Source organism: Cervus elaphus, chromosome 19, assembly GCF_910594005.1.
Source record: "Cervus elaphus chromosome 19, mCerEla1.1, whole genome shotgun sequence".
Taxonomy (NCBI): Eukaryota; Metazoa; Chordata; class Mammalia; order Artiodactyla; family Cervidae; genus Cervus; species Cervus elaphus.
This window is the reverse complement of record NC_057833.1, coordinates 30,957,309-30,979,518: the sequence shown is the minus strand read 5'-3', so window position 1 is coordinate 30,979,518 and position 22,210 is coordinate 30,957,309. Positions and strand designations below refer to the sequence as shown.

General features: G+C 36.2%; 1 pseudogene; it reads right to left on the bottom strand.

The window, feature by feature from the left end:
- Nucleotides 1–888: 888 nt before the first annotated feature.
- On the bottom strand, nucleotides 889–1,880 carry LOC122675206 (annotated as a pseudogene).
- Nucleotides 1,881–22,210: the final 20,330 nt, after the last annotated feature.

The window sequence follows — 22,210 nt, the reverse complement described above, 5'->3', positions numbered from 1 at the left end:
AGACCTAAAGCTCTTGTCAATATATAACAGCAACATACCAAGAAAGTCCAGAACACCTGAGTTGGTGCACTAAGTCACCCATCTGCACCAGCAGAAAAGATCAGTGCCTGGAGTCTTTTCTCTTTTGCCTCTTTATTGAGAATCCTGAGAAAGTTAATAAGGAAAAATATGAGGCAGGCAAGATACTGCTACAAGTAAACAGAATTTCTAGACTCACTAAATTGTTTTAAATGGGCTTTAACCACAAGAGAAAAACTAGAAGTCAACAGCCCCAGTTTTTTTTTTTTTTAAAGGTAGAGAGTTAGTACCTTAAAGTTTGAGCTTAGGAATAGAACTGCAACAAGTATCTGGGAGTCTAGTCATAAGAAAACACTTCATGCTTAAGTATTTCAAATCGTGATGGTATTGAATGAAACTGTGTCTGATTTGTTTATATGTAATTTTATTGGACTTCACAAAACTGTCCAGAATGTTTAATATTCTTAACTTTAAAAGGACAAAAATATCTGTGCTTATCTGTTTATATGTCTGAAATCACCCTAGTGGCTCAGATGGGTAAGAGTCTGCTTGCAATGCAGGAGGCCTGTGTTCAATCCCTGGGTCCTGCAGAAGGGCATGGCAACACACACCAGTATTCTTGCCTGGAGGGTCCCCATGGACAGAGAAGCCTGATGAGCTACAGTCCATGGGGTCTCAGAGTCAGACATGACTGAGCGACTAAGCACAGCACAGCACATTCATACACAAGCTTATTTACTGGAGGAACTACAAGGCTATGTTTTGCACCACAAGATCTGTTCCTATTAGACTTAAAATCTCATACTGCCTTAACGCAGTCCTGCATAGACCAGCTGTGTGTGTGACACCCATTGTAGGTACCCAGCGTGGTCAGTCATTCCTATCATAATCACTGTAACCATGGTAGGTAGCCACTGTTCCTCCTCTTGTGGATACTGGACATCTTTCTCCATGTCCAGTCCTGATGGAAACTAGCACTGAAAGACTGGCCCAGGCACCCATGCTGCTTCTTGGAGATATTGTCTTCACGCTCAGATTTGGAAATTCCCTGGGCATGTGTTAGAGGCTGTGGTTTCTGTCTAATGGTTCCAAATGGAAAGTTCCAAAGGCCAAATCTTTGCCAGCCAAGTCTCTGGAATGCTAGGTTGCAATGCAAATTTCCTCTAACCTTCTTTGTCTTTTGATACTGCTGTCCCCTCTCTAGGTGCCAGATATCTAAATATTCTGGATTTTGAGTGTTTAGATCAGTAACAATATCTGCCCATTTTGTACAGTGAATAGCAGGATTTTTGTGCTTGATTCTCCAATTAAGATCCAATATTCTGCTTCCTGTGGTGTGAGGGGACCCCTGCTAAATGCTTCATTCACCTTAACAGGGGTTGTTTCAAAGCCAATTGGACAAAAATAATGATCTTGGCAAGGATAAATATAAGCTAATGATTAATCTTTCAATCCGTGAGTTAACTTCGACGAGGCCCCGGAAGCAGTTTCTCCAGCTGTTTCATTCTTCCCATGAGGCTTATATAGAACATATGCGCATCTTTTTACATGGAAGTGGTCATTAATTTGTCGAAACCACCTCATAAGCATCGAATTTCCAGTGAAGGGGCTGAACCTAATATCCTCAAATGGAGGTTGAAAGCCCAAAATATGTAAAGCTTCTTCTTGGGTGATGGCTGGAAGATTTCCAGCTCCCACTGTGCTGTATAATTCTTGCGCTGTGTATCCCTTGATAGCTCAGTGCTATTGTCCTGTTGACAGATTCAGTCCTTCCCAAACTCCCTTTTACCCTACTCCTCACTTTTTCTTCTACTCCTTTCCACTGTCTCTAGCTCCTCGTTCTCCTCCAGTCTGTCAACCATCAGAAGATTCCAATTTTATCCCTTGACCTTCTGTTCTAAAACTTCACTTTGTAGAAGCTGCTGTCCTCTATTTTTGTTTTATATCTTCATCTATAATCAGTTGCTCCTAAATCCTAATCTTTTGCCAAATCGCTCCATCAAGCTCCAGCCCTTTAGTTCAAACATCCTATAAGAAAGCTTCTCTGGAAGTTTCTTCAAAACTGAAAAATTCAGTGTGACTTTAAACAAACTTCTCAGTTTGTCCTTAAAAAGGCTCCATTTCTCCATATCACCAGTCCTCCTATAAATACGATGCTTAGAGTTAATGACAAAGCTCGATGCACTTTCAGATAGGTCTCCCCCTGATTTTATTGTCTTCTTCTGTCATTACCCTACATGTGTGAATTTAACGCCCCCAGATTATCTTCTGTCTCTCATATCTCCCATTTTTCCCAGGCCATAGCTTACCTTTCTCTAACTTCTTTTTTCATTGAGTAACTATACTATCTAATTGGGTCTTTCTAAGGTTATCTGAAAGGCTATTCACAAATCCATTTACTAAATCATAACAACACCATCAGTACCACCTCCTACAACTTAACAATATTTTAACCACCTTTTAAAAACTGATGTATACCAGCCCAGGTTGGATGCATGAGACAAGTGCTCAGGGCTGGTGCACTGGGAAGACCCAGAGGGATCCGATGGGGAGGGAGGCGGGAGGGGGGATCGGGATGGGGAACACATGTAAATCCATGGCTGATTCATGTCAATGTATGGCAAAAACCACTACAATATTGTAAAGTAATTAGCCTCCAACTAATAAAAATAAATGGAAAAAACAAAACAAAACTGATGTATAGTTGATTTACAGTATTATGCTAGTTTCAGGTGTACATCATAGTGATTCAAAACTTTATAGACTCCCTTCATAGTTCTAAAATACTAGCTATATTTCTTGTGCTGCACAATGTATCTTTGTAGCTTATTTTTTTTTATGCACGGTAGTTAGTGTACCTTATAAGAAAGTTAATGACGTTTGTAACACACCACCCAAAATAAACACAAACACAGCAAGTATACAGGCCATTAGATAATAAATAGACAGATGAAAATGATTAGGCACAAATTCATAGGCATCTGTTGGTGATGGACATAGTTGCCCTGGTACTCAGATCTATGGGAATTTATAGATAAAGAGTCTGTGAAAGAAACTTTTTGTATTGTTGTTGTTTAGTCACTAAGTCATGTCTGACCCTTTGTGACCCCATGGACTGTAACCCTCCAGGCTTCTCTGTCCGTGGGATTTTCCAGGCAAGGATACTGGAGTAGGTTGCCATTTCCTTGTCCAGGATATGTTCCAGACCTGGGGATCAAGCTCATATCTCAGCATTGGCAGGCAGATTCTTTACTGCTGAGCCACCTGCGGAGCCCAAAAGAAGCTTTGCTACTGTGTTATTCTCTAGTGGTACTGCAAGGCTTAGCATTTTGCTTGCTATTATTTTATGACTTTTATTCTCACTAATACCTCTATATGGGTAAGAAATTATGATGTCTACCAATTTGTCTAGCATCTCTAGCTTTGCAGTAAGACAAAATAAAAAACTGAAACAAAATAACTATAACTCTGACTAATTTTTCTTTTAAACAATGTGACTTATGTTATAGGTAGTAAGTCAAGATCCTGTCATTTGTTGATTGGAAACATGTACTTGTTAGTTTTGTCTAGCTGTTTTAAAATGTAAACCCTTTGGGGAGAATTCAAGTTGCACACTGGTATTTTTTTAATGCACAATAAATAGTCTCCCTCAATCTAAATAATCTTAAAATGATTTTTTCATTAAATTTAAAAACTTTAATAATGACATTACATCATCAAAAAAGTTTGGTAAGTACTGCAAAGGAAAAAAGTTGCATAATCCCACTAACCCAGTCAATTTGTTAAAAAGTTTTCTGTAATTCCTTCTAGTCTTTTTTTTCACATTTATGATGTCTTTGAATGCTTGTCATCATAGTGTATATACTAGTTTTAAAATTTTACTGTATCATAAATATTTCCTTTGCATGTACTACATAATTTCCATACTTCTCTGATTTTTTTAAAACAGGATCTAACAAGTGAGTTAGATAAAATTTAAGGACTCAGGCCAAAGGCTTTCCTCCTTCACTGGCAATAGGCCAGCTGCCCATTAACTCTTCCCAGTGTCTACTGACTGTAGCCCACACTAGTGCATGCTGTTTTTTCTCAGATAATTAATTTACAGGGAATAATTAAAACTCATTGCCTTGAGATTAAAAAATTAGAATTGCGTCTATATGAGAGATTCTCCCTTGCTTAATGCCAACTGAAAAAAAAAGGATTATATTTCTATCTGTGAAATAAATTCGCAGACATCTAAACATGCTCATGCTGAGAAGGAAACAGTCAGCCATTCCAGTGTTTAGAGATGCAAGAAATTTGAGCTTTTTCCTTTGGCATCTCTGTCATATTCAGCTGTCATTTTGGGTTCTCAGAACTGTCCCATTACTTATAAATCCTTTTGATCTAGTGTTCATCAATTACTGCATCAGAAGTCCTAACTCTCAATTAGCTGGGAATTTAAATAGAAGAAAATAGATTTGGGTTGATTACAAACTCGGTGTCCCTTATTTTGTGTAATGGCCTAACTGTTAATCTCTCCTTATATTTAAATCCGTTCTTTGCTTTGCTCTATTTGTTTGTATACTTCATTAATACCCTGTACCATCTGTGTATTCCCAACTATATTTTGGTTCTTATTTAGGGACTTTTATCAGAGAAACAGGTTTTTTTATTATTATTTCTCCTTTTAATTAAAAAAAATCATTATTTTTAATGACTACTATATTTAATATCTAACTGAATATATATTCATCTTTATTCATTCATCCATTCTTACTTTTTCCATTTATTTATTTATTCATTTATGAAGAGTCCTCCTTTCTGGCAGGCAAACAGCTGGCTTTCAATTCAAAGAAAGGGCCAATTTAGTCAAATAACAGCTTGTGACCTACTGATTTTTCCAAAACATCTGTGCATGAAATTAGAATCTGTTTCCTTGAAATGAAGTTCTAATGTATCATCTCCTGATGATAATATGAAATAAAATTTTCCCAATTATCATTTAGATTTTCTTTTCCATATCTTTATTTTTAAAAAGCTCACAGGTTTTGTTTCTTAAATATTGGGATATATTGTGATTCAACTGACATTATATATGGAAAATAAGGTATTCTTTTTTTTTCACATGCTGGTTGTCATTACATTTCATTATCTTTCCTAAAGCTGATATTTGGTCTGTGAATGTTCTTTGAAATTTCGGTTTGTTTGAAAGACTTTGGCTTATGTGGATGTACTGGAACTTATTTTCTTTCTTTTTTTCTGGATTTATGTTCATTAATTTTTTTTTTCTGCTCTGTTTATAGAGGCAAATAATTATTTTATTTTCTCACACTTTTCAATCCTTTTCTCAAAATATCTTTGATGTTTTCTTTAAGATATTCTCTAACAGTCCTCAAATACAGGTTCTCACAATTGTAAACAGTTATTTTAGTGTAATATTGGCCTATTAATTAACTAGCTCTTTGCTGCAAGTTTATCATGTTTGAAATGAAATAATACTGAATTGAAGCCAGGTTAACATTAGTGATATTACAATTTTTTTTCTCTGGATCACTGTTTGTCACAACTCTCCTAAAGATCTCATGTATTTTAAAGTTGATCTCCTTTAGGATGGACTGGTTTGATCTCATTGCAGTTCAAGGTACTCTCAAGAGTCTTCTCCAACTCCACATTCAAAAACATCAATTCTTCAGCGGTCAGCTTTCTTTATGGTCCAAATCTCACATCCATACATGATTACTGGAAAAGCCATGACTTGGACTATATGGACCTTTGTGGGCAAAGTGATGTCGCTACTTTTTTTTTTTTTATTTTTTTTTATTAGTTGGAGGCTAATTACTTCACAACATTTCAGTGGGTTTTGTCATACATTGATATGAATCAGCCATATGCTATCTAGGTTTGTCAGAGCTTTTCTTCCAAGGAACAAGTGTCTTTTAATTTCATGGCTGCAGTCACCATCCACAGTGATTTTGGAGCCCAAGAAAACAATGATTTTGGAACAATGAATACTTTCTGCTAAAAGAGTATTTACAGATAAAGCATAATTATTCCAGATTTCATCTGATTTGTATAGCATGATGCCAGAGGTATTCCTTTTCTCAGGAGAACCATCCCCTACCCTGCTCCTTCAAAATACATTTATGATAGAACTTATATGTATTTACTAATTGTACAAACCCTCTTTGTTTTACTGACATCAATTGTAACCTTTTATAAATTGATTTTTACTTCTGTGACTATCAGGAATGAGTTTGATTTAACACAGCTCAATATGCAACTGTTAACCAGAAAACATTTAGATGATGTCAGTGATCATCGGTACTAACAAATTTCCTTCTCTTATATCAAGTTTACATTTTCACATTATGAGGACACCTCTTTCTCCACAGTCTTGCCAATACAGAGCTTGCTTTCTGCTGCAGCATCCTACCATTCATTACCCAAGGATAGGGAAAGCTACATTTTCTTCTTCACTGTCTCTATTATACCTATTATATTTACATACTTCCTTGTCATAAAAATTTCAAACAATGCTTATGCAAGTGATTAAAATGTAAATCTTTTTCTTTGTCCTTTCTCAAGGGTAATTATTATCAATAGTTTAATTAGCACCTGTCATAAATTTATTTTCAAACATATTTTGTTTATATGTGTGACTTTTTTTTACATGCACATGTTAAACTATGGACTTCCCAGGTGGCACTAGTGGTGAAGAACCCACCCATCAATGCCGGAGACATAAGAGACACCGGTTTGATCCCTGGGTCGGGAAGATCCCCTGGAGGAGGCCATGGCAACCCACTCCAGTATTCTTGCCTGGAGAATCCCATGGACAGAGGAGCCTAGTGGGTTACAGTCCATAGGGTCGCAAAGAGTCAGACATGACTGAAGCAACTTAGCGCACGCTCACACACGCACATGCATGTTAAACTATATGCATTGTTCTATCTTCATTTTTTCTTCACTTAAAAATATGGAAACAATATAAATTTATTTTTAATGGTTGACTGTATTTTTTTTCATCTTGTTTCTTTTTAGTGAACATTTAGATTGTTTTAAATTTGTTGTTGTAATAGTTAAATGAATACCCATTTCATAGTGATGGGTAGAAAACTATGAATATACTTGATCCTTGAACAACATGGGTTTGAACTGTGTGGGCCCACTTTTAAGCAGATTTTTTTCAGTTGTAAATACTACAGTCCTACATGGTGTGGAGGAATTGGATCCAAGGGGTTGGAAGAACCACAGGTGCAGAGGGCTGACTATAATATAGGTGTATTTTCAACTGCTCACAGGGTCAACACCCCTAACCCCACTTTGTTCAAGGGTCAACTGTATGTCAAATTTTATTAGACCTTACCAAGTTTATTAACACTTGCTTATTAACAATGTTGGTCATTTCCCCAATGTTCTTGATTATTTTATTTTTAATTTGTTTTATCTATCAGTTTCAGAAAGAGAGATATAAAAATTTTCCCATTTTGTGGATTTGTCAATTTCTCCATTGTGTTAATTTTGCTTCATATATTTCAAGGTTATAGTTTTAGTGATATACATTCATGATTATTGTATTTTCTTTATGAGTTGTTCTTTTATCAGGATTTTATGTTCTATTTATAATTTTTCTTAAATTCTATTTTGTCTAATATTGGTATTATTATACTATGTTTTTGTTTTCTTTTTATTATTATTTGCTTGGAGTACTCTTCTTTCTTCTCTATGAACTTCATGTGTGTAGAACTGATTCAATAATAATCCTTAGATCCTAATACATTACATCATTGATAATCTTTTTACCTGTATTTACATAATTTTATTTAATTTATCTAATTTTTATAAGTGAAAACACTCATGATTTTACTATAGACAGGTGTTATATATATACATATATCTTTAAAGTTTCAAATAGAGTATATACTTTTATATACTTTTTAGGGTTATTCATAATCCTTCACTATCAAATAGTTTTTTTGATACTTTGGAACACTTTGACTGACTTCTTATCATATTTGATTAGTTCATTATGGATTTTAACCTAATATCATGACAAATGACAAGCTCACTTAAGGAGTGGAAGTGCCAGTTCTATCATTTCAGTTTGCTTTGGTTTTATTTATTAGTTTTAGCTTCTTATTTCTTGGCAGAAATATTTCAAGGTCTTTGACAATTTTTGTGGGCATTAGCCAGCTCAGAAGCATAGCAGAATAGACAAACACTCTTGACATCATAAGTCAAAATATAAAGAGTAAAAGAACAAAAGAGTAAGGTTATCAAATGAACAAAAGAGTAAAGTTATCACTGTCAAGCTCTTTGGACTGAGGAAATCTCATTCTTCCCTTAGTATATTTTACCTTTTATGTGGGATAGATATTCATTTGCTATGCAAAAATGAGGGTTCTGGTGTCCATTTGCAGACTAAAGGTTTAGTGAAGCTTAATTTCTTATTTAAGTACAAAATACATTTCAAATAACATATGATATTTCCCCCTTTACAACAAATCAACTAGCGGAGTTATTCTTGGTGTTGTTTGTAAACCTCTGAAGGCCCCAGAGACCCTCTATCTGGAGGTCATGTTTCAAAATTGTCATAATAATACTAAAAAAATCATGTACTTAAAAAAAAATATGTTTACATTTACACAGATGATGCAAATACCGTGGGAGCATACACTGCTTACCTGGAATCAAAGTAGTCGTCTTACCTGGAATCAAAGTATAGCAATAAATAATACTGGTAGACATTTCTCCATTGTCATTCATATACAGGAAAAGGGGAAAAAGGCCTTGGATGGAGCAGTAAAAATTATTAATTTTATTCAATCTCAATTTTTGAGTATAAGTCTTTTTAATATTGTTGTGAAGAAATATGTATGAAGCAGCCCTGCTGTATACCAAAGCTGGTGGCTATTTCATTGTGCAATTGTTGAGAGCTGAACTCTCCCCTTTATTTCAAAATGAAATACTGTTCTTGCTTGAAAGAAGCTATGGTTATTCAGACTTGAGTATTTGGCAGACAGTTTCTCAAAAAAGAATGAAGTGAGCCTGTCACTTGAAGGCAAGCAACTGACAGTATTTGTGGCCAATGATAAAAATTTAGCTTTCAAGTTAAAATCAGAATTTTGAAAACATGTATCTGCTACCACAAACTTGACAGCTTCTCAATACTTAAAGACAGGACTGGCTACATAATTTGCAGGCCTCAGTGCAAAGGGAAAACACAGGGCTTCTGGTTCAAAAAGCAGGAAAAAAGTGACATTAAGTGTACTAAAACAGAAAATGTTCTCTCTCTTTTTTATTTGCTACTTAATGCAGTTCTAAGTATGGAAAATTAAAAATTTTAAGTTGTTAGCATGAATTTAGCTGTTTATATAAGTATAAAAGCATTTGATTCGTACACAGCTCATGAAAATTGCACAATTTGTATTTCCATAGTTCACACCTGCAATTTTTTTTTATTGTTTTTACCAAGAGAGTGAATATGATGTACAACACTAAGCAACTGCTTTTTTTTCATTTCTTGACATTTGCACATTCTATCAACACCATCTTCAGCTTATTTACATCTAAGGAAGGACTGAAAGAAAAAGAACTATGGGTTGACATGTCTTTCATTTTCTTACCTTCATCATTTCCAGTGCAAATGGTTGGCTATTACAGGAAAGGAACACTGATAAGAAATGATATGATAGAGTTCCTAGGTGGCTCACCTTTCTTAGAGTTTACTGCCTTCTTCTGCATTTGAAGCAAATTCTGACTTGATTGAAAAGATGTGATTTCTCAGGGCTGTTAATATCTCCACTCAGGCATAAGCTTAGCGGGCTTACCTTTATTTGAATTTCACATAGTTCCCACACATTGTAGGTGCATCAAAACTTTGGGGTCAGAAGACATGGGGAATGCTTTGTGCTGCTATGTGCAAGTGAGGGGCCAAGGAACTGCAGGCATGCTATCATTTTTTGATCCTATTTCCTTTGCTTTATTGTCTCATTGGGCTTCACTTACAAATCACAAGGTCAAAATGAAATTATTAAAACTTTGAAGATGGTAACAGCAAGAGTATTAAACCAAGCACCAGAACCTGCTGGGTATGTGGTCTTCTATGTGTCAACTGCCATAAATGAGTGGATATTTTCATTCTATTCTTTGGTTATTTTTTATTCTTCCAACATTGTAGGTATTAGAGCAAGGTTGATCACTAATAAAGTATAAATTTATATAATTAAAAAAAAAGTGAGACATCACCTCGCTGACAAAGGTCCAATAGTCAAAGCAATGGCTTTTCCAGTAGTCATGTATGGATGTGAGAGTTGAATCATAAAGAAGGCTGAGCTGTGGTGCTGGAGAAGACTCTTGAGAGTCCCTTGCAAGGAGATCTTGAACTGCAAGGAGATCAAACCAGTCAATCCTAAAGGAAATATCAACCCTGAATATTCATTGGAAGGACTGATGTTGAAGCTGAAGCTCCAATACTTTGGCTGCCTGATGCGAAGAGTTGTCTCATTGGAAAAGATTCTGATGCTAGGAAAGGTTGAAGGCAAATGGAGAAGGGGGTGGCAGAGCATGAGATGGTCAGATAGCATCATCGACTCAATGGACATGAGTCTGAGTAAACTCTGGGAGATAGTGGAGGACAGACAAGCCTGGCATGTTGCAGTCCATGGGGTCGCAAAGAGTTAGACACAACTTTAGAGACTGAACAGCACAACAAAAATATGTCAATAAATATAAAGAGAAAAAAATCCATATTCTTAAACTCAGGACTCTAATTAGTGGAAATTTATCATAAAAATTTTTCAAACAAAAGGAAAAATCTATATTCATAAATTGTTCATTAATGTATTAAATATTCAATATTAATGGATATAGAATGAATCATTGTCCAACAAAGTGATTAAATATACACTCATAAAAATAGTAAAAAGCACTTGCAAAAACATGGTAACATGCTCAAAAGTCAGAATGATAATAAATATGAGCAGACATTGGGATGAGACCAGCATAAAATTATGAATGCCTTTGGATAAATATCACTTGGAAATACACTCAAAAACACAGAAATGCTATACCAGAGTAATAGGATTATATTTGATTTTTTATTTTGCTGAACATTTTTTAATATTGTTTTTTCTTGGTAAAAACAAACACAAAAATCTCAAGAAGCTTTCTGAGGCAATTATAGTATAATACATCGCTCTTGGAATTGAAATTCAGGTTGGAAACCTAGCTCTCTCACTTGAATATCGGTAATTCTAGATAAATAATTTTGTGAACATCAGTTTCATGAATAGTTAAATATAAATTCCACTGGCTCCATAGAGTTATAAAATTAATTAAAATTATATGTGTAAAAAATGTTCCTTAAAGTTCCTGAAACATAGTTGATATTCAGTACATTTTAGTTGAATCTGAAATCAGGGAGACTTTTTTTTTCATTCTAGTGTTTTTAAAGTGCTAATAAACTTTGCCAAAAGGCTTAGCATACTGCCTAGAGAAGGTTATACACTTTGGGAATTTTACTTGATAAGTGAACCTATTACTTTCAACACATTTTGATTGTGTGTGGTTGAATGATTCAAATCCATTTTTATCTCCAAAGGCCATTTATTGTCCTACTCTACAATGATCAAAAAGAGTCAAATGAGGAGTGTATATAGTTCAGGCAAAATCCTTTGCTCTATCAAAAAAGCAGCTAATCTGTAAAGATCTTCTGTAAGTAGACTTACAAATTCAAATTCTTTAAACGTTTTTTTGTTGTACAAATAGTTGCAAAGGATTATAAATTTTTTGGTGTTATTTGATTGGAGGATTCTATGGAAACATCTACAGACCACTTACTGGCATAGTGGAAATAGTACAGGAATGGAATTTGGGAGAACTGCATTCTTGTAAATTCAGCCTCATCCCTCCCCTCTCCATCTGTAACTTTAGGGGTTGCATTACTAATTTTTCAGATCATTTTAATTTTTCAAATTCTGTGATCTTATGATTTTATCTATCTATCTAGCTGTCATCTAACTATCTACCTATCAGGCATTATGCATTTCTTGATAATAGAGCACACATTTAATAACAGGTGGTTATACATTATTCATCAGCCAACTGTGTGTCCACAAATACCTGAAGTAAATCCTATAAAAAGAGCTTCATAATTTCCTAAATATGTTTATCTTACAGGCTAAATTCCATCCTTGTGTATTTAATGGCAGAGAAAATATCTATCTCATTAATACAGAAAAGTCTATAATATAACAGCATACCTGGCAAACCAACTTGTTTGGGGGGAGGCAAGGCTGATACTTACTGAGCATTTATTGTATTCCAGACTCTTTTAAAAGCACTTAACATACATTATAGCATGTAAAACTCAAAGCAATATCTAGGTAAATACTGTTTAATATGTAAGGAATCTCATACCCAGAAAGCATTTAAAATTTTCCCTAAGGCCACACTATTAAATAGCAAAATTACAGTGAAATCCCAGGTCCACTCATGGCGAAGCCTGAGCTCTTATATAATAGTCTGCCCAACTGCCTTTTGAGAGCAACTGGCTGATGAACATTTCCCCATGTACCTCTCTTATTTATAATCATACGTCTCTAGATATTCATTGGTGGTATTTTGCAAATGGCAATAAAGGTATCTATTCTGGGCTCCAGGATCCCTGACTTTGCAAGTGAAGAGAATGAAAGCAGAGAGGGAAGAAAGCTTTATGTCAATTTTTCAAAAGGCACCAGCATTGGGAGCAACTACACCGAGATGAAAAATTGGAGCGAAGCAGAATAAGCCAAGAAAAGACAACAAAGATGTGATTGAGAAAGTATGCTTATTGAATTATTAGACAGGATGAAGCAGCAAGAAAAAAAGATGTTTCCACTAATGATGACTGATAGTTGGCAAAGATATTTTTGAAACCAGATAACCTATTCTCCACAAGTCAAGTGACAGGACCAAATCCAAATTTTAACAGGAAAAATGTGGCTGTGATAGAGTGCACTAGAATGAACATCACAGGCATAGCTCCGTCAATTGATGTTTCCCACGACTAAAGCAAGATATTACTGAAGTTGCACGTTCATCACTTTTAAACTAGATGTCAGAGATCTTAAAACTCTCCAGAAGGAAAAAAAAATCTCATCTTTTATATTATGAAAGAGATAAAGCACATGACAGGAAATGTAATTCTCCTGAGAATTATTCCCAAAGGATTTGATAGCATTTCTTTTGTGGTTTTAAATAAATATACTTCTCAGGAATGTCAGCTTTTGGATCCAATTAAAACTATAACTCCTTGTGCCAAATACATATAAGGAACATCTATTGGAACACAGAGTATTGCGATGAACCTGAAGCTCAACTGAGAGGAGATGTCAATCAGCAGTCTGTCAGTAAGCCAGAGACACTTCCATGAGACAGCTCACGGAGATGTAGGATTGTGAAGGTGAGGCCATGGCTGTGGATTTGGTTCATGTGTAGAGCAGCGTTTTGGGGCTTAGACAATACACTTAACTCCACTCATCTCTTCTAGTTCCCAGCATTGGATCGACTCTTCCTAATCAGAGGGACTGGTAGCCAGGGTTCTTAATCACCTTCTCTTAGGAGATGAGCATCTCTGATTTCTCTACTTAAAGACAGTTGAGAGTTGACCACAATTTTGCTTTAACTGTACTTGGTTTAGTCTTATTCTCTTTTCCCCATACATTGCTGTCTCACTTGGGATTATTTTAAATTTGATATTGGTTAAAAAGAAATGGAAGATGTACTAGTTATCTATTTCTATGTAACAAATTGCTCTAAAAATGAAGTGGCTTGAAGAAGCAAACATTTTTTTTTTATCTCATAGATTGTGTGGGTCAGTAATCCTCAATGGTTTAGCTGAGTGGTCTCAGTTCACTGTTTCAAACAAGGTGGTAATTTAGGTGTTGGTCAGGTCTGCAGCCATCTCAAGGTTCAAATGAAAGAGGATCCATTTTCAAGCTCAGTTTCTTGTCTATTGGAAGGTCACAGATCCACTTCTAAGCTCACTTACAACATGGCAACTGGTTTCCCCAAGAGCAAGCAGTAGAAAAGAGCAAAATAAAATTAGCCATTGAGGGTGAAAATTGAACTAAACATTTTACCTTCTAAACAAAATGATGCATCTATTTCCAGATGATAATCCTAAATCTCATTTAGTCATGGGTTGGGAGTGTCAGAATGTGAAGAATGTTGTTTTTAATAGCTCATCAGAAAGTAACTTGTATATTTCAGTTGAGCCTGAAAAATGGGGAAAATATATTCACTCTAAATTTAACCTAACCACATATTAAAAAGTAAACCAAACACAGTTATCACTGTAGGATATTTAGAAAAGAATATATAAAAGTAAGATATAACATACAATATGATGAATTATTTTAGGAATTAACAATATGGACATGAATTGATCATGGCTAGTTTGTGGCATTACAATTTTTATATAAATTTAAAAAGTAAACATATGTGAATCAAACAGTTAAGACCCAACATTAGAAAAAATAATTCAAACTTATGGAAAAACAAAAAGATCATAATAATAATGATAAAAGTATAAACTAACAAGTAAGAACAGAGCAATAGAAATATGCTGACTTTGTTATTACAAGAGCCATTTTTCTACAAGACAGAAAAAAAAATCTATACAACAAGCTTTTAGCAAATCTAATAACAATTCAGGTATGAGAGTACATACATAACATATATAGGCTGGATACCAGGGGTAGGTTGTGATACATCTACATCAAACATTTCTCTCTAGTATTTATAGATAATGCTTTGGAAAATATCTTTTCTTATGAGAATAATAATTAGTATATATGTCAAAATAATAAAAGCTGTACTGGGGTGTATGATATAATTAATTTGATTAGAATAGGTAATGTTTTATTTGATTGTCTTCTGACTTTCTGGAATTAACCATTGAATGGTAATACTATAGTTAAATATTATATTGTGCTCTTATAAACTTAGGGCTTCTCTGGCGGCTCAGTTGGTAAAGAATCCACCTGCAATGCAGGAGACCCAGCAGGGTCTATCCTGAGTAGGGATGATTTCCCTGGAGAAGGGAATGGCAACCCACTCCAGTATTCTTGTCTGGGAAATCCCATGGACAGAGGAGCCTGGCAGGCTACAGTCCATGGGGTTGCCATGTAAGCTTAACAAATCATGCAACTTTTGATGTCTTCTAGTATGGCAGACTGTGGAGGTCTTTCCAAGCCACTTATTGAAATTAAACAAAAAACTGGGCAAAATATAAGATATTTGTTTGAGAACAATGTAGAGACACATGTGTGTGGGGGGTTGATGGGGAGGAGGTGTGTACACTTTTCATAAATGGAGTCTGGGTTTCTTCCAGCCCCCTGTAAATCTCACTGGTTTTCACACCAGGTAGTGGGACTCACCCTCCTGGTGTTGGATCACCGGCATGGGATCCCAACATCTGAGGCAAACCCCTTACTCCCCAGGGAGGATCTCGGCGTCTTTGTAATCCCTCTCCTCTTGTGAGTCCCCTCCTGGAGGGGGTGGGGGGGGATGTGCAAGTCCTGACCTGATATTTCTATTCCCTTCTAACCCGACTCTGTGAGGTTTCCTCATAGCCTTTGTTGTCGAAGAGACTTTCTGCCAGTTTTCAGTTTGTTTTCTGTAAGTTTCTCACATGTATCAACAGATGGATTTTTGATGTGTCTTGGGGAGAACTGAGCTCTCGCTGCCATCTTGATCTTCACAGCCCAGTGGTGGTCTTGAGACTCAGCCCACATTCCCAGTGGGGGGCTTTGGTCCTGGGTTCTGGAGGGAATAGAGCAGGTCCTATTCTCTGATTAATGTGAAATTTTAATTAGGGATATATATTTTATTGACTTGAAATTCTTTTAACTCGAAAGTAAGATCCAGGGCACACAGAAATAAGACTTTTTGAATTTGCTTACAGTAAATACTTATACATCAAAAGTGCTTTCTCTGGCTTTTGACCGTGTAAAGATCACTGTGAATATGCACTTATACACTGTGATAATTAAAAGGAAGAGAATTAACTCATCCTTCTTTATTTTAGAAGCCCTAAACCCAAAGAAAATGTTTTTAACCTTTGACCAAAGAGGAATTGAGTTAACATGAGCGAAAAAGAAAAAGAATATAATGGGCATTGCACTCTCTTTCCTTCTCTACTGGGTTTGAAGCCCTTTCTCTGTATTTTCTCTTCCCCTTCAGAGATTTACACTCTTTAATTGCCAGGGGCTTTTGTCAGAAATGAGATGGCTTGTTTGAAGTTTAATAATAATCTATTATCACCAAAGCAATCACTCCGCAAATTGACAAAATCTACATTTTTATATTGAAATGTTTTCTAATATTTGAAGCTTTATTTGTAGGTGGTAAGGTAGGCAGAAACAGCAATGCTTACTCTATACATAAGAACTGAATAATATATAAATACAAAGTAGAAGAAATCTTTATGCATTAATTCTAGCTATGAACTGACCTTTAATATTTCTAAACAAATAGAAAATGCTCTACTATGGGATTTATGTAGGATCCTATCACTTTGAGCTGAGGAATTTGCTATGTTGGAAAGTGAGTTAAATATGCATAATATGTCACAGCAAGCCCCACAATCATACCTGTTATGTATCTTCACATACATTTTCATTTTTTAATTAGCAAAAATATAAAATTCTGAAGCTTGGAAATAAATTGTATGGAATCCATTTTATAGGCATTTTGAAATTATACCCTCTATGTAATCAGATGCATGCTCATGTATCTTAATAACTAAGAAACATAGGATAATATTTTAAAATTTCCTTTATTCTCAGCATGTCTATCCTTTAATGCTGTACTCTTGGCATAAGTATTTTATTTCGTGTTCACAAAACCCATTGCTTTAACCTCATGCTTTCAAAGTAAAGCTTTCTGGGAAAAAAAAATCTCATTCACAAGAGTATCCCTCTTTCCATAGTCACTGTGCCATACTCACTTTGACATTTCCTAAAGGTCATTGTTCAGGTTTCAAGATCATGTTACTGATTTTTCTGCTTTTTTGCACTATCAGGGAAAGAGAATATTTTGCAAAGGTTTGCTGAGCTCCTCTGTTCCCACTGGAGACTAAATAGCAGAAAACTGATTCCTTCTGCTTCAGATTCTCCAGGCTAGCTTCAGATTCTTATTTAGATATAAACACTCATGGCTTTCAAAGATCCAAAGAACCTTAGACACAAAGAAATAACAGATTATAAAACCTTTGCGGATGCCACAGTCTCTACTCCAAAATCAGAATGAAAAAGTATCATCACAAACAATGTAAACTCCCACTTCATCTCCCTACTCGCCACCTCTACCCCCAGCATGCCGTGTTTTAGAGCATTCCGTTTCTGTTAGAGGCAAAACGCATCATCATATCAAGGCATTTGCCTGAAATTCAATGACAATATCCTTAAATGATGAGCCCATGTATCAAGAAAAATGAAACAAAGAGAGTCCTGGACATTTACTGGGTACTACATATGCTTTCACTTAATCTTTGCTACTCCACAAGGTAAATCAAAATCAGGACCTGTGTTTTAAAGAGGGGAAACTGGATTCAGAGATGAGAAACAGTTTGCTCAAATACTTGAAACAGTCATTCTGATTGGTTTTTGTTGCACACCTGGTCATAAATTATAGAACCCTCAAATGTTTCTGGACTAATTCTGTTTGGGTTTTATTTTCCTAAAAGCCTTGACTTTGTTACCCATTTTAAAAAGATTACAGTTGCTCTTATTTAAAGTCATTTGACACTCAACCTAGTGATCTCTTTCTCCTCCTGGAGAACTTTGACAACAGAAGCAGGATCTAACTCCAAGTAATTAAAGCAGCTCAGAGCTACATCCATTCAGCTGGTGAATGTTATCAATAATATCAGCATGGGTGACCAATTTGTCCACTGCTTGTTTCAGCCTTTCAGGGGCATTCGGTTTAATCCATAAACAGTGGACGAAAGGATCATTCAGTTTAATGGGATCTATAGACTGTACTTTCTTTAAGGAATAGCAAATGTTGTTTGGAGTCCAGTGTGAAGGGAAACAGAAGAAAGACTGCTGCAAAATGAAAATGTGATTATTTGTCTTCCTTCCGAAATATTGAGAGACTGATGAGACTGTGCACATAACATAGTTATACTCTTTAGGAGAAAGCTGCTATATGTTCCCAAAACCTTCTTTTCCTGCTTACTCACTGCTGTCATTGCTGGAAATAGCACAAGATTTAATCCTAAAGGTCTAGCCCTGAGTCTTGGTTCTGTCTATGATTACTTTGCCCAAAAGATTTTGGGCAAATTGTTTAATCTTTCTTAGATTTTGTTTCTGTATCTTTGAAATTAATATTATAATATCAAACTAATAGTGTAATTTTGACAATTAAATGAGTGATATCACTTGAAAATGGATGATAAGCCCTAAAAGTATATAAATAATAATTTTTTTTTAATAAATAATAATTTTATTCTCACATATCAATAGAAATTTAATATCATATTCATATAGCAATATATCAGTGGCTCCCAAAATGTTCTCTACAGAAAACTAATGCCACAGAGATTCTCTGAGAAGTGAGCTTTAGGTCTTTGGGGGAACATTTATTTATTCCAGTAGACTCACTGAGCCTTGCCAGATGCTCTTCTTGGTCAATAATGAGATAGGGCTCATAATTTTCTGTTTTGTGATGCTCACAATTCTGCAATATATAGTTCTGAAACTATATCTCTTAGTTGTTGTTCAGTTGCTCAGTCATTTCCGATTCTTCGTGACCCCATGGACTGCAGCACACCAGGCCTCCCTGTCCCTCACCATCTCCCGGAGTTTGCCCAAGTTCATGTTCATTGCACTGGTGATGCCGTCCAGCCATCTCATCCTCTGATGCCCTCTTCTTCTGCCCTCAATCTTTCCCAGCATCAGAGACTTTTCCAATGAGTTGTCTCTTCTCATCAGATGACCAAAATACTGGAGCTTCAGCTTCATTTCTTCCAGTGAATACTCAGGGTTGATCTCCCTTAAGATTGACTGGTTTGATCTCCTTGCTGTCCAAGGAACTCTCAAGAGTCTTTTCCTGCACCACAGTTCAAAGATTCTTTGGTGTTCTGCCTTCTTTATGGCCCAGCTCTCACAACTTGTACATGACCACTGGGAAGACCATAGCCTTGACTATATGGACCTTTGTAGGCAGAGTGATATCTGTTTGTAACCAACTCCAATTACAAAAGTATATATGTTGCCTTTCCTGAATGTTTCCTGGATTAACTTCCATCTGATTTACTCTTTTACCTTTTTCTCTCTTGAACCTCAGCGTACACCATGACACCTCTAGGTGTACACATGAAGTATAAGGAATAATAATGAATATAAAAGAATTCCAGAAAACAGTTTCAGAAAAACATTTACTTCTACTTCATTGACTACATGAAATCATTTGACTGTGTGGATCACAACAAACTGTGGAAAAATCTTTTTTTCTTTTTCATTTATTTTTATTAGTTGTATGCTAATTACTTTACAATATTGTAGTGGTTTTTGCCATACATTGACATGAATCAGCCATGGATTTACATGTGTTCCCCATCCTGAACCCCCCTCCCACCTCCATCCCCATCCCATCCCTCTGGGTCATCCCAGTGCACCAGCCCTGAGCACTTGTCTCATGCATCCAACCTGGGCTGGCGATCTGCTTCACACTTGATAATATACATGTTTCAATGCTATTCTCTCAGATCATCCCACCCTTGCCTTCTCCCACAGAGTCCAGAAGTCTGTTCTATACATCTGTGTCTCTTTTTCTGTCTTGCATATAGGGTTATCATTACCATCTTTTAAAATTCCACATATATGCATTAGTACACTGTATTGGTGTTTATCTTTCTGTCTTACTTCACTCTGTATAATGGGCTCCAGTTTCATCCATCTCATTAGAACCGATTCAAATGTATTCTTTTTAATGGCTGAGTAATATTCCATTGTGTATATGTACCATAGCTTTCTTATCCTTTCGTCTGCTGATGGGCATCTAGGTTGCTTCCATGTCCTGGCTATTATAAACAGTGCTGCAATGAACATTGTGGTACACGTGTCTCTTTCAGATCTGGTTTCCTCGCAAACCGTGGAAAATTCTTAAAGAGATGGTAGTACCAAACTACCTTAACTGTCTCCTGAAAAGCCTGTGTGCAGGTCAAGAAGCAATAGTTAGAAAAAAATGGAACAACTGACTGGTTCAAAATTGGGAAAGGAGTATGATAAGCCTGTATATTGTTACCCTGCTTATTTAACTTATATGTAGAGTGCACGTGTACTAAGTCACTTCAGTGATGTCCTACTGTTTGTGAAACTATAGACCGTAGCCTACCAGACTCCTCTGTCCATGGGATTCTCTAGGCAAGAATACTGGAGTGGATTGCTATGCCCTCCTCCAGGGGATCTTCCCGATTCAGGGATTGAACCCACGTCTCTTATGTCTCCTCCATTGGCAGGTGGGTTCTGTACCACTAGCACCACCTGGGGAAGCCCTAATGCAGAGTACACCATGTGAAATGCCAGGCTGAGTGAATCACAAGCTGGAGTCAAGATTGCTAGGAGAAATATCAACCTCATATATGTAGATGACACCACTCTAAAGGCAGAGAGTGAAGAGGAACTAAAGCCTCTTGATGAGGGTGAAAGAGGAGAGGGAAAAGGTGGCTTAAAACTCAACATTCAAAAAACCAAGGTCATGGTATTCAGTCTCATTACTTCATGGCAAGTAGAAGGGGAAAAAGTGGGAAAAAAAATAACAGATTTTATTTTCTTGGGCTCCAAAATCACTATGGACAGTGACTGCAGCCATGAATTTAAAAGACTTTTGCTCTTTGGGAGGAAAGCTATGACAAACCCAGACAGTGCACTCAAAAGCAGAGATGTCACTTTGCTGACAAAGGTCCATCTAGTCAAAGCTATGGTTTTTCCAGTAGTCATGTATGGATGTAAGAGTTGGACCATAAAGAAAACTGAGCACCAAAGAATTGATGTGTTTGAACTGTGGGGTTGGAGAATACTCTTGACAGTCCCTTGGACTGCAAGGGGATCAAGCCAGTCAATCTGAAAGGAAATCAACCCTGAATATTCATTGGAAGGATTGATGCTGAAGCTGAAGCTCCAATACTTTGGCCACCAATGTGAAACGCCAACTCATTGAAAAAGATCCTGATGCTGGGAAGGATTGAAGGCAAAAGGAGAAGAGGGCAGCAGAGGGTGAGGTGGTTAGATAGCATGTTAATGGACATGAATTTGAGCAAACTCTCGGAGACAGTGGATGAGAGAGGAGCCTGGCATGTTGCAGTCCATGTGGTCTCAGGGTCAGACGTGGTTAGTGACTGAAAAACAACAACAATATGAAACAATCTGGCTTTTCCTAGTCTTGGAAAAGGAAGTAAAAAGAGCAACTAAAGCTCTAGTCTATTGATTAGTTTCTTATCTAAACAACTGTTTATTGCTGGATTTTGTTTTTTATAGCATTGTCAATAATTGTCTCTAATGTTGCTCATAAGAGACTTTTCTAACTTTTTTACTTTCCCAAGTCCCTTCAATCTAAGGTCTTATTGACATCACGAGTCTGAAACTTACATATCTTTTGAGTAAAGATCTTTTATCTCTTTTAAAAATATATGCCTGCTTCTGAAACTAACTTGGCAGGCTTTCAGAGGTGGAAGACAAAGCTCAAAGACTAGAAAAGATGATTTTTATTTTAGTATTGAAAACTTAATACTCTGGCTTGAACTTACTGTGGACAAGCCACATGTTTGGTGTTCTAAAAGTGAATTACATGGCTCTGCTGCTATGCACAATGCCATGTCCAACATCCCACAAATATGTTCCATTTGGATTGACTGATTGAAGCAGAACATGTTCCAACCTTAGAGTCATGGGATTTTAGGGCTGTCCAAAAGTCCATTTGGCCTATCACACTGTATGCTAAGAAAGGCATTGCATTTTAAAGTTGCCTTTCCCCTGAGATCTACTGAAGTTTTAGAGAAAGGGTTTGTTGTGAGCTCTTATTAGAAAGCTGAGAAAGAGGAATCAGGGAATTTGAAGCTAAGTTTAGCTAATACAGAGCTTTCCTGGTGGCTCAGACTGTAAAGAATCTGGATGCCAATTCAGGAGACCCAGGTTCAATCCCTGGGTCAGGAAGATTCCCT